Source organism: Lampetra planeri, chromosome 73, assembly GCF_965212315.1.
Source record: "Lampetra planeri chromosome 73, kcLamPlan1.2.h2, whole genome shotgun sequence".
Lineage (NCBI taxonomy): Eukaryota > Metazoa > Chordata > Hyperoartia > Petromyzontiformes > Petromyzontidae > Lampetra > Lampetra planeri.
Window position 1 is genome coordinate 307,305 of NC_136178.1, and position 12,872 is coordinate 320,176.

At 53.1% G+C, this 12,872-nt stretch overlaps 1 protein-coding gene and 1 non-coding gene across 2 annotated transcripts in view; one reads left to right on the plus strand and one right to left on the minus strand.

The window, feature by feature from the left end:
- The first annotated feature begins 4,442 nt into the window (after positions 1-4,442).
- LOC144737764 (dual specificity tyrosine-phosphorylation-regulated kinase 4-like) overlaps positions 4,443-12,872 on the plus strand; it is a 29,051-nt gene continuing 20,621 nt past the window's right edge. Inside the window, exon 1 of the mRNA XM_078620624.1 lies at positions 4,443-4,520. The gene's annotated coding sequence lies outside the window, so the exon portion shown is untranslated. The remainder of the gene's footprint in view (positions 4,521-12,872) is intronic.
- On the minus strand, positions 12,682-12,754 carry TRNAR-CCU (transfer RNA arginine (anticodon CCU)). The gene has a single exon. It is a non-coding gene; the product is annotated as a tRNA-Arg (tRNA).

The following is a 12,872-nucleotide window of genomic DNA, read 5'->3' on the forward strand; positions in this document are numbered from 1 at the left end:
GCTGGGTCGTTGTCTTCTCCTCCTCCTCCTTGGGGAACCTCCACGCCATGGCTGGGAGAGGAAGCAACTCGAGGCTCGCTCTTGGCTTCGTGATCTGCGAGCCGGTCGCTGATGTGGACAGCCACGGTCGCTTTGGTGAGAGGTAGAGGCTGCCCAGCCTGTGGCGGTTGGACCTCCCAGGTCCCCCCCAGGTTAACCAGCCAGTTCGGGGAGAAATTCTTCTCCTCCGTGGGCCCAGACGTCAGGAACGCGTAGCTCGTCACGAGCAGCGCCACGAGGGTGCGTGAGGTACTGCGCAGCCCATGAGCCTCCATGGTGACTGCTCCAGGAGAGACTCCAGGAGGCTTCGTGCAGAGAGGCGCTCCTCAGCACGCAGCTCGCAGCGTGGCTCCAGAGGCACACTGGGCGGAAGCGGATATGACGTCAAGGCCCGAGGACGGATGTGTGTTGTGTCTCATCTGTGTGTCTGCATGTCTGTGTGTATGTGTGTGCGGTACCGGTCCAGCTCCCGACAAAGGAGTGGCAGCCTCTCCTCCGCAGTGAGCGTTCGAACATTCCACGTGGCCATCCGTAGTGGCTTTTCATAGTTTCTGGAGGAGCCCCGAGGGTGAAGATTTAATCTCCTGGCTCCGCCAATTGGGGTTTGGCCAGGAGATGTCATAGACGCCTGTCCCCCCGGGGCCTCCGGCACAAGCTTATTAGTTACATATTTATGTTAAATTCGTAGTTTCGTGGTAATAAATTGAAGGTGGAGGGTGTACCAGCCCCTCGCACCCGTCCAGAGCCCCCGTTTAGCCACTGTGGTGGTCACAGACGCCATGAGGGTAGAGGCCAATGGGCATTGGCCCTCCCCCCACAGCACTGTACACGACAGTGTTGCCCATTCGGCACCGCGAGGAGGTAGGGGGTTGTTTTGCCGGACAGTGATGGGGCAGTAGTGGAGAGAGTGGAGAGTTTCCCACACCTGGGCAGTGTGCTTATGACCGGCTCCAGTTTAACAGCAGAGGTCTCACTCCGAATCAGTCGAGCGGCAATATCTTTTCATCGGTTGCGTAACACTGTGTGGAAAAAACCTGGTCTGTCGCTCTGCGCGAAGCTTCAGGTCTTCTCGGCCACAGTCATTCCCTCCCTTCTCTACACTTGCGAAACGTGGACCCCCCTAATGGATCATCTTCGCCAGTTGGAAACATTTAGGCTGGCCTGTCTACGATCCATCCTGGGTTTAACCAGGCTGGATTGTGTGAGCTCACAAATCCTTGAAAGATCTGGGCAAAGTCCCATCAGTGAGCTCCTCCGGCAGGCAAGGCTGCGTTGGCTGGGTCATGTAGCCCGCATGCCCAGCTACCGCATGCCTAAACAGCTTTTATTCGGCCAGATCGAGGGGGCTAAACGGGCGCGGCACAGGCTAGAGAAGAGATGGAGTGATGTGGTACAGGAGGACGTGGAGCTGAGTGGACTTGCCGATGACTGATACCAGCAGTGTCAAGATCGGCCTCTGTGGAGGAGGCTCGTGAAGGACGCTACTGGGTAGTTGGAGGCAGTCGCCCTCCAACAACAACGGAGGGCGGAGCAGCGACGCTCACAACAACAAGCGGAGCGCCGTGTGGCTAAAGCACAGCAAGTTGGTACAATAGGGGGCACAGGTGGTGCATTAGCCAGTCATCTCGGTCATCTCAGTCAGTCAACCCATGGCACCTGGGTCTGCCCCGTGACCTCCTGCCAGCGGGCGTTCGACACTTCACGTGGCCTCAAGATGCACATGGCCTGGCACAAGCGTCGTGGTGACATCACCGCCACTTAGTGGCGAATGGCGGTTGTTGTTGTGTGTCTGCACCTGGTCTGTAGTGATTGGAAGGCATGGGCCAGATCAGTTCAATAACAACGGTAGGAGGCTGCTAGATTTTTGTGCAGCCAATGATCTTGTAATTCCCAACATGCAGTTCTGGCATCGGCGCATCCACACAACATCACGGATGCATGCCAGATCCAAACAAGAACATCTGCTGGACTACATAGTGACGGATCAGCGAATGCGAGCCCATGTCCTTGACACCAGTACCTACCGTGGAGCTGATCTGCCCTCTGACCATCAACTAGGCATCTGTAAGATGCGCCTGCCATTCTTCCACTCCGGTGGTGGATGTACACCCAAGACCCCATTCCAACCTAAGGTGGCCTGGTCTCAGTTAGCTGATGAAAGTTGCAAGCGAGAATTTCATCATCGCTTGCGGCTGGGGTTGGCATCGTCCCCCACTCCTCCTGATGTCGAGAGTAAATGGGCGAGGTTTAGGACTGTGACTCATGCAGCTGCAATGGCTGCTTTGGGTACGTGGTCCAGACCTCCCCAGAGACCCTGGCTGACAGAGGAGGTGTTCAGGATGGTTGAGAAAAAGCGACAGGCCCACTCTTATCGTCTACAGCATCCCACATCAGAGAATGAGGAGGCTTACCGCAGCCTTCGCTCGGAGGTTCGGAGAGCCGTGAGGCGCTGCAAGGATGGGTGGTGGTCACGGGTTGCTGAGGAGATGGAGTCTGCCTCAGTGACCCGCAATAACAAATCGCTCTTTAATTCCATTAAAAAAGTAACCTGCAGCGCCACATCTATTACCATCATTAGGGGAAAGAATGGTGATCCAATCTCCGATCCCCAGGAAAAGGTTTGCAGATTTTCTGAGCATTTCTGTGAGGTCCTGGGGGAGGGGAAATCCCTTACCCACGAAAACGTGGGACAAAGTGGGGATGACCCTGCTGAGGCTGCGGTGCCTTAAATATTGGAAGTCACCCCCTGTGAGTGGCTGGCTGAGGTGCCATCGGTTGAGGAAATACTGAAGGCGATCCAGAGTCTGAGACCAGGAAAGGCACCGGGCAGAGATGATCTCCCAAGCAAAATGCTGAGGGAGGGTGGCGTTTGTGCACAGACTGCCCTACATGACATCATAACAACAGTCTGGACCACTGGACGGGTTCCGTAGGACTGGAAAGATGCCCTGGTGGTCCCCCTCTTTAAGAAGGGGGACCGCACAGACTGTAACAACTACAGGGGCATCTCACTCCTCAGTGTGCTGGGAAAGGTCATGGCAAGGATTATTCAACATCGCCTTGCTAGGCACGCTGAGGAGAGGCTTGCGGAGCCCCAACGCGGTTTCATGAAAGGGCGGTCTTTCACAGATGCCATATTTTCTGATCGTCTGCTACAGCAGAGGTGTAGGGAATTCCAACAAGACCTACATCTCTGCTTTATTGATCTGGTCAAGGCCTATGATACCATCAGTAGGCCTGGGCTCTGGGTTGTTCTTCGTGCTTTCATAGTCCCTGACCCTCTGCTCACGATCATTAAGGACCTTCATGATGGTGAGTGGGCCCGGGTAACACTACATGGCTGGGAGTCAGAGCCATTCCCTGTACACCTTGGGGTGCGACAGGGATGTCCTCTGGCTCCCACATTATTTAACATCTATTTTGACCACGTAGTTCGTGAAGCCTTCAATAGCTGTACCGGGGGAATTTCCATTTGGTACAGATATAATGGGAGGCTGATCGATTCCCGGGTGCGGTCAAGGGATTGCTCCCTAATGGTCAACCCCGTTATGTATGCCGATGATTTGGTAATTGCTGCTCATTCAGAGGAGGAGTTAGAGATGCTTCTGCTGAAACTGGAGTGTGTCACTAAGAGGTGGGGCCTTACCATTAGCCCCACCAAAACTAAGCACCTGCCTGGGTATTTTGTACCATCGGACACTCCACCCCCACAACTCTCAATCGGTGATGGGGCAGTTGTGGAGAGAGTGGAAAGTTTCCCATACCTGGGCAGTGTGCTCATGACCGGCTCCGGTTTGCAGCGGAGGTCTCACTCCGAATCAGTCGAGCGGCAATATCTTTTCATCGGTTGCGTAACGCTGCGTGGAAGCTGCCTGGTCTGTCACTCCGCACGAATTTTCATGTCTTATCGGCCAGTCATTCCCTCCCTTCCCTACGCTTGCGAAACGTGGACCACCACCACTAACACCCCCACCACCACTAACACCCCCACCACCACTAATACACAGCTCGGATCCACTCCTGTCGGCTGATCTCCACACGCGATGCTGCTGCTTCTGCTGTTCTCTCCGCGCCTTTCGTCCAAACTTCCAGAGGCAAGTGGGGGGCGGGGCCAGGGGACCACGCGCTTCGTGACGTCACCGCCTATCAACTCCTCCCCCCCATACCCCCTCCCCCCCCATACCCTCTCCCCCCCCATACCCCCTCCCCCCCCATACCCCCTCCCCCCCCCATAACCCCTCCCCCCCCATACCCTCTCCCCCCCCATACCCCCTCCCCCCCCATACCCCCTCCCCCCCATACCCTCTCCCCCCCCATACCCTCTCCCCCCCCATACCCCCCCCCATACCCCCTCCCCCCCCATACCCCCTCCCCCCCATACCCCCTCCCCCGCTGCTACTTCCGCTTCCGCCGGGGCGAGTGGCGCCAACTTCTGAAACGGTTCGCTGTCTGGGCCTCCTCGAGGTCGACTCAGCCTGAAGGTGAGAACCTCGCAGGGCGTGGACGCGTCAGCAGTGGCGGGGGAGAGACAAAGGCGGCCCACAGCCGTGGGCTTCTACACAGCTGCTGGGCTCATGGCATCGGTTCAAGCAGAGCCCGGCTCTGCTGCTGCTGCTGAGGCACTGAAGGTGGAAACCGGCCCAGTGTGGCGCTCGAGTTGAGCCATCGCTGCTGATGAGAGGCTGATGGGATGAGTCAGAGACTTTGTTTTATCTTTGCAAGGAAGGGGTTATCTTCTTGGTTCTTTCGGTAAAGTCACGTAGAAGGGAAGTAATAAAATAATACAAATAAAACATAATAAAATAATTCTCACGACGTTTCGGCCACAACGCAAGCATCCGTCCTCAGGTGAAAACCAGGTCAGACGCTGTCGCCCCGACAGACCTGGTTTTCACCTGAGGACGGCTGCTTGCGTTATGGCCGAAACGTCGTGAGAATTATTTTATTATGTTTTATTTTTATTATTTTATTACTTTCCTTCTACGTGACTTTACCGAAAGAACCAAGAAGATGAATCCCTGCAGTCACGAAAGCTTTAAATAAAAATGTAAGGAAGGGTTTATTGTGAAGGAGGCTAATCGCCTGCTGGCGGAGTAGACCTCCCCTAGACGCCGCTAATTAGGGTATTTGGTCTACTCTTTCACGCTGATCTACACGTGTTAGAGCAAGGTGGGCGTACCCACACTTTACCCCCACGTTGCGGGTGGTTAGCTCGCTGTATTTGCACTCCAGAGGTGTAGGTTCGATTCCATCGCCCGCACATCCACCCACTCGCTTGCCCATTCACCAACTCACCCACTAACCCATCTATTCACCCACCCACAGGGACACGTGGAGACACATGAACACACGGGGACATAGAGCCTTGATACAGTGGTTGTGTAGGTGGTGTTTGAGCATCAACATCAAGGTGGTTGTTGTGGTTATGTTGCTTGTTATGGTTGTGGTGGTTGAGGTGGTTTTGGTTGTGGTGGCTGTGGTTATAGTTGTGGTTGTATCGGTGGTTGTAGTGGAGGTTTTAGTTGTGGTGTAGGTGGTTATGTTGGTTGTTATTGTGCTTTTGGTTGTGATTATAATTGCGGTTGTGGGGGTTATATTTTTTCAGTTTAACACGTAGGCTTTCGCGACCAATATTGTTCATAATCAACGATTTTTGGGTTTAGATCGCGTTATTTATAAATGTGTCGTAACCCTCCACCACCCGACACGGCCAATCAATAATAAAGTGTCACGTTGACAAAAGACAAATAGTTCACTGCTTTAGCCCACCGGTGTGTTGAAGCGTGAAACCACAACATTTACAATTTGAGTACGACGTTTCGCTGGTAATTGCGGTTTTTAAAATTTTATTCAGTATCTCGGCGGTGACAACAAACCGAAAAACAAACCGAAACCCGAGGGGGGCGCCCCCTCACTCGCGCCCTAAAGGTCCCGCTCAGTCACCGACCCATCCTCTGGGCCGGGATCACCCGTGCCACAGCATCAGAGGGGAAGCCTCCCCTTCCAGCCACGCACACCTTCACCCCTGGATGCCGGCGAGGACCTCCCCCCCCCCCCCCCGCCCTAGCCCACCCTGGGCAGCGGCCACTTCCATCGTTCCCTTGCGGCTTCGCGCCCCATTTTCCCTTGGTCCATCTCTACCACCCTTTCCAACAGTCTCCTCGTAGCATAACATGTCTCCAACGGGGACGTCAGGGACCCCTCCAGCCCCTTCTTTCGCGCTTTCCACAGCGCCTCTTTCGTCGCTCCTATTACAGCCCACACCCGGTCCCTGTCCTCCCTCCCCACCCCCCGCAGCTCTCCCCACATGACGTCCCGTGCCGTCACCCTTGATAGAGCGAAACGGGCCAGCAACGGCTTACTCCTCCTCCAGACTTCCTGGGCGAAAGGGCACGCCACCATCACATGCGCCGCAGTTTCATCCGCGTTGCAGCCCCTCGGGCACTTGGGGGTATGCGCCATTTGGCGGCTGTACAAGAAACCCCGCGTCTCCAACCTGTCTCGGACAGCCAGCCATGACAGGTCCCGCTGCTATTTATCCCGTGTCGGACTCCAGCGCGCGCTCCCTCCTCCTGCCTTTGCCCGCCTTCCCCTTAACCGTTTTCCTCCCCTTTGATTTACGGGGCTTTCTCCGGATCAAACGTTCCCCCCCTTCCCCCCACCTCCACCCCGACTCCCCCGAGTCCGGCGCGGATCCTGAAGGGCTCGTGTCTTCCTGGGGACTAGCTCCTATCAGGACTCTGTCCCGCTTCCTTTTCCTCCCCCCCACTTCCTCCCATGCTTCATCCGCCCCTTCCTCCACCCGCTGCCCCACCTCGCCCTCCTCGCCCGTCACCTCTGACCAGTTCCCCAGCGGCGTTCCCGAGTCCTCCATGCCGTCTCCCCTTCCCTCCTCCGCCCCCTCCAGTGGTGGTGGTGCTCCCTCCACGCCGATCCCCCTCCCTCACCCTCCATGCCGTCTCCCCTTCCCTCCTCCGCCCCCTCCAGTGGTGGTGGTGCTCCCTCCCCCGCCGATCCCCCTCCCTCACCCTCCTCGGGGGGCCGCGGTTCCTCCACCTCCCCTTTCCCTTCCCCTTCCCGCTCCCGGCCCGCTTCCCGTCCGGCAGCCTCCGTCGCCTCCTCCACCTGGCCACTCCGCCATGCCCGCGCCCTGTTAGCGTAGGATTCTGGGCAGGTCCTGTACAAATGCCCTCTGCTGCCGCACAGGTTGCAAAGGGCAGGCTCCCCGCACTCCTCCACCGTGTGGTCCAGCGCCCTGCACCTGTAGCAAACGCGTGCCACGCACGCTGCCGCCAGGTGCCCCCCTCCCCCACACCTCCTGCACAGCTTGGGCTGTCCCGCGTACACCACATAGCCCCTGTTTCCGCCGATGTTCAGAGCACTCGGGACATGCTTCAGTGCCCCCCCCTCCGTCTTCAGACGCACCCTCCACTGCCTGGCCCCCGTCCATATCCCCGCCGCATCCAGCACCCTCTTGCAGGCCGACAGGACCACACAGTGCTGCCGCAGCCACACCTCCACGTCCTGATCATGCAACGCTTCATTATAAAGGAACACGGTCACGACCTTCGTCTCCAGGTCCGATAGCAGCCGCGTCCTCATAGACGCCAGCGGCTTCTCCCCCGCCTTCTCCTCGAAACGGGCAAGGTATTTTTGCAGCAGGATGTTGGTGGTGAAGCTCACGTCGAATGCCCTCCCCCCCGGCAGGGCAATCAGGCAGTACAAGTCCTCCACCTCCACCTGCAGCATTCCCAGCACAACCGACCTCACGAAGGTCGTCCTGTCCAGGGTGACCCCCTCTTCCACATCTTCCTTAAACTCGACCCGCACGCAGTTGTGCCTCTTGGCCTGCAACGGGGTCAGGCCCGCCCCAGCTCCACCGCGCCACCTCCCCGCTCCCCCGCCGGGCCTCCCCGCACCCACCGGGCCAACCCCCGCCGTCTTCTCCCTCCACTGCCCCCCTCCCGGCCCCTGGGCTGCGGGCGCCTCTCCTGCCCCTTCCGATCGGGGGTACTCCCACCCCCTCCTCCCGGCGCTCCCCCTCGTTCTCCTCCCCGCTCCTCCCTCCCCGCGCTCTCCAACCCCTCCACCCCCCCCACTCTCTTCCCTTGTTGCGCCTCACCCGACATCACCTCCTCACCAGACGGGCCCGCCCCGCTCCTACGGTCTCTCGCAGCGCCCCAGGCGTCTTCCTCAGGCTGCGCCGTGCGCCGCGACTCCGTCTCCATCTCCACGTGCTCGCTGCAGCTGGGTCACTCGTCCCGCGGCGCCCGTGGCTCACCCACCCTCCAGCAGCAAGGCCACCCCAGACCACCCGGTCTGGGGCCCTCGCACACCCCGGGGTGGCTGGAGAACCCACGGGACACCGCAGCAGTGTATCAGGGAGAACCGGTTCAGGAACGCGTTTCGCTGGTAATTGCATCCAGCATCATCGGGCAATTCGCCAGAATGGTGAGGCTCTGCTGTGTCTCCCGTTCTTATATAGAGCAGCAGCAGTGTGACGTCATCATTAACTCATTAACTCATCAGGTGCAAAGATTTGAGGGGGGGGGGGTTATTGTAATTATATACTTGATTAGTAATAAGGCTATTGTTACGATGCGAGTTGTAGATTAGTAATCATTTGGAATGTGTTCTATTGTGATTATGCTACATTAATAATCAGTTAGTGCTTGTTTCCCTTATAAGGAATTGTAATGCATCTTATTTAATAATACGCTTCCAGGCCGCACTAAGCCTGTAGCTGTCTGAGCGATTAAAGTTATTTCTGTTTCTCTCAATCTCAATGGATTCTCTAATTAGTCTTTGCCAGTAGTAACTAGTTTTACACAACACTTCAACGTTGTCAAAATCAATTGAGTGTCCCTGTTGGCAAGCATGTTCAGCCACTGCTGACAGTTGTGTTTGCGATAGTTTAATATTTCTCTGGTGTTCTTTTAGTCTTATACTAACGTTACGCCCTGTCTGTCCAATATAGCATCTGCCACATACACAATTAATCCGATATACACCTTCTGTTGATAATTTAGGTAATTCGTCTTTAGTGCACGTTACTAGTTGTTGAATTTTGTGTACTGTACCAAATCTTACTGTAATGTTTTGCTTTTGCAAAACACGGGCTAATTTGTCAGTTACTCCTGAGATAAATGGTATTTTTATTGTTTTAATAATCTGATCGCTTTCAGCAGTGTTGCTTTGCGATCGTGATTTGGCATTTAGTGCTCTGTTAATTTGTTGCTATAGTTGTGTACGTGGAGGTTGCGGTGGTTATGTTATGGTTGTTGTGGTTATAGTTGAGGTTGTGATGGTTGTAGTTATAGCTGTGGTGGTTATGTTCTTGTTGTTATACTTGGGTTTGTGGTTATATTTGTGATTGTGGTCAAAGTTGTGATGGTTATGTTATGTTTTTTGGGGTTATAGTTGTGGTGAAGATGGTTATGTTGGCTTTCATGGTTGTTGTATATGTAGGGAGCGGTAGAGTAGCGGTTCGCATGCCATGCCACGGACCCGAGGAAGTTCGATTCCCGCTCACGGCCAACACCAGTGACGATCATCTGAACCAGTCTAGAGCTTCCCCTAGCCAACTGTGCTAACCGGAGATGTGGTTATAGTTGTGGTTATATTATGGTTGTGGTTATAGTTGTTGTCCATAGTTTTAGTGCTGAGAGTTGTGGTTGTAAATATGGTTATAATTGTGGTTATAGTTGTGGGTGTGGTTATAATTGTAGTTGTTGGTTTTGGTTACAGTTGTGGTTATAGTTGTGGTTATGGTTGTGGTTTTATTTGTGGTTATGGTTGTGGCTGTGGTTACATTTGTGATTGAATTTGTGGTTATAGTTGTGGTTGTTGGTTGTGGTGGTGATGCTGGTGCAGGTGGTGGGTTGGAGGCCACGTTCTGTGTCCCCTGCCCATGCGGTTCCAACAGCGATGGCTCCAGCCGGCACTGTCGCCCCTGTGCTATGTGGGTCACATGAACTTGTCTCCCAGCATGCCTTGAAGTCATCATTATAGGAGCCCTCGCCTCCTCCACGCACTCCTCCTATCTCTCCCCTCTCACCTCCACGCACTCTCCTCCTCCACAGACTCCTCCTGCCTCTCACCTCCTCCCCGTGTCTCCCCCTCTCTCTCCCTGTGTCTCCCTCCTCTCTCTCCCCGTGTCTCCCCCCTCTCTCCCCGTGTCTCCCTCCCCTCTCTCCCCGTGTCTCCTTCTTCTCTCTCCCCGTGTCTCACCCACTCAGCCACCCACTCAGCCACTCAATCACTCAGCCAACTGACTCAATCAGCCACTCACTCAACCACTCAGTCACTCAGCCACTGACTCATTTAGCCACTCACTCAACCTCTCACTCACTCAACCACTCACTCACGCAGCCACTCATCCACTAACTCAGCTATTCACTCACTCAGCCACTCACTCAGCCAGTCACTCACTCAGCCACTTACTCACTCAGCCAGTCACTCACTCAGCCACCCACTCAGCCACCCACTCAGCCACCCACTCAGCCACTCACTCAGCCACTCACTCAGCCACTCACTCAGCCACTCATTCAACCACTCACTCACTCAACCACTCACTCAGCTGCTTAGTCACTCTGCTACCCACTCACTCAACCACTCACTCATTTAACTACTCACTAACTCAGCCACTCACTCCCTCAACCACTGACTCAATTACTCACTCAGCCACACTCTCATTCAATCACTCACCTAGCCACCTGCTTATTTGTTTATTTTACCAGCTAAGGCCCATAAGATATATATCTATTTTTCAGACGTGACCTGGCCACATATTATTGCCAAATTAAGTGGCTTTTTACGTGTAAATTTATATCAGCAACTATAAATGTGGAGGGACAAATAGAAGAGCCAGACATAAATTCACACGACAAAGGGGAGAGTGAGAGAAACATGTAAACTCCAAATATACAACAGGCATCAGGGTCGGGATTGTTGTATATATTGTCTTGAAATTTAATAAAAATCAAATGAAACATGTAAAAGGTGTAATTTTTCAAAATTAGGTAATTATGTCAATGTATGCAATGATGCTAATTAGGTGCGGTTTTGTTGTCTAGGGGTATTACTAATCGTGATACTTGTCAGTGATGTGTAGGGTCTGGGTTCATATTTGTCGTGTCACTGGGGTCTAAAATAGGCTGGTAGGGTGGGGTTATAATGGCCAGGTAGGGTGGGGTAAAATGGCCTTGTCAGGAGTCCACCTCCTCCACCACCAGTTCCACCTCAACCTCCTCCACCTCCCACCTCCTCCTCGCAGGAACCCACCCACTCATCCAACCATTCAATCACCCATCCACCTACCCACTCATTCATTCACCCATCCACCCACCAAGTAACTCTACCACCCAACCACCAACTCACTCTAGCACCCACCAAATCACTCTCCCACCAATGACCCATTCGCCTACCCACTCATTCAGGACGTCATGGGACAGACCTAACAGGTGCCATGGGGGTTGACTGCTGTGCCACGCTACGTGCAGGAGGAGGAGCTCATCACTTGAATGTGACATACAGTGACCTCACCACTTGAATGTGACATGCAGTGATCTCATCACTTGAATGCGACATGCAGTGAACTCACCACTTGAATGCGACATGCAGTGATCTCATCACTTTTTTCACTAAAACACTCACTAACTCTCACACTCAATCACTCTCTCATGCACTCACTTTCACTCATTCTCACTCTCTCCTCACTCTTTCACTAGAATACTCACTCTCACTCAATGTCACTCTTTCACTAAAACACTCACTAACTCTTACACTCACTCTCACTCATACTCACTCTCCCATTTACTCTGACGCTTACTCAAATTCACGAACTTTTTCACTCAAGTCTCACCAGTCACACCACAAATCGTTGGGGGGTCACGTGGCCACTCGTTGAGCGGGAGGGGTCTGAGGGTCTGACGCAACAGAGATAGGGCGTGGCCATAGCCGTGGAGGTGTGACGTCACTGCACGCGTGTAGTGAGACGTGCAGAGGAGAAATTGGCAGCAGTAGCAGCAAAAAATTAACCCGTAAAAACAAAGTTTTTCACTATAAATCCTTTATATGCGTGGCATCGTTTTTATTTTATTAATCATTTCTGTTTTTCTTGAGTAAGAGTTTCATTTTTATTACATTGGTATTTTAAATGAAATATAAGGAAAATCGTATATAAGGATTATAAGGTTTTCAGGTTTTGTATGATTGTTTATATTGTACATTTTTGTTGTTTTCTTGAATAATTTTCTGTGTTTAGGGAAAATATATGATTGTGTTAGTGAAATATTTTTTTTCCTAAAAAGTGGAAAATTTTGGAAATTTTTTTCACAAAAATAAATTGTCACGCACAACGAGTCTGTGCAAAATGTCAGCTCGATTGGATCACGGGAAGTGGGTTAAAAAACGACCGAAAGATTTGCACGGTCGTAAGCGCGCAAGCAAGTGAACTTAATATAAAGGATTTAAAAATGGATACGTATTTCCCCCTTTCGTCCCCTCTGCTTTATCAATGTTGATTCCTGTCACCAAAGTACACTGATTTCACACTCTCTTCGATCGGCACAGTACCACCTTCGCTTATCATCGTCATATTCATAAACTTGACGTCTACAAAATGAACAACTTTCTCTCAGCTACCTCAGGTGGGACTCGAACCCACAATCCCTGGCTTAGGAGGCCAGTGCCTTATCCATTAGGCCACTGGGGCTACATGTAGCATGATGAAAACCTGGCTTATATACAGACTTCTTAAATAAACTCGCAATAATAATAGAAATGGATATGTATTTTCCCCTTTTATTCTCTGCTTTATCAATGTTGATAAT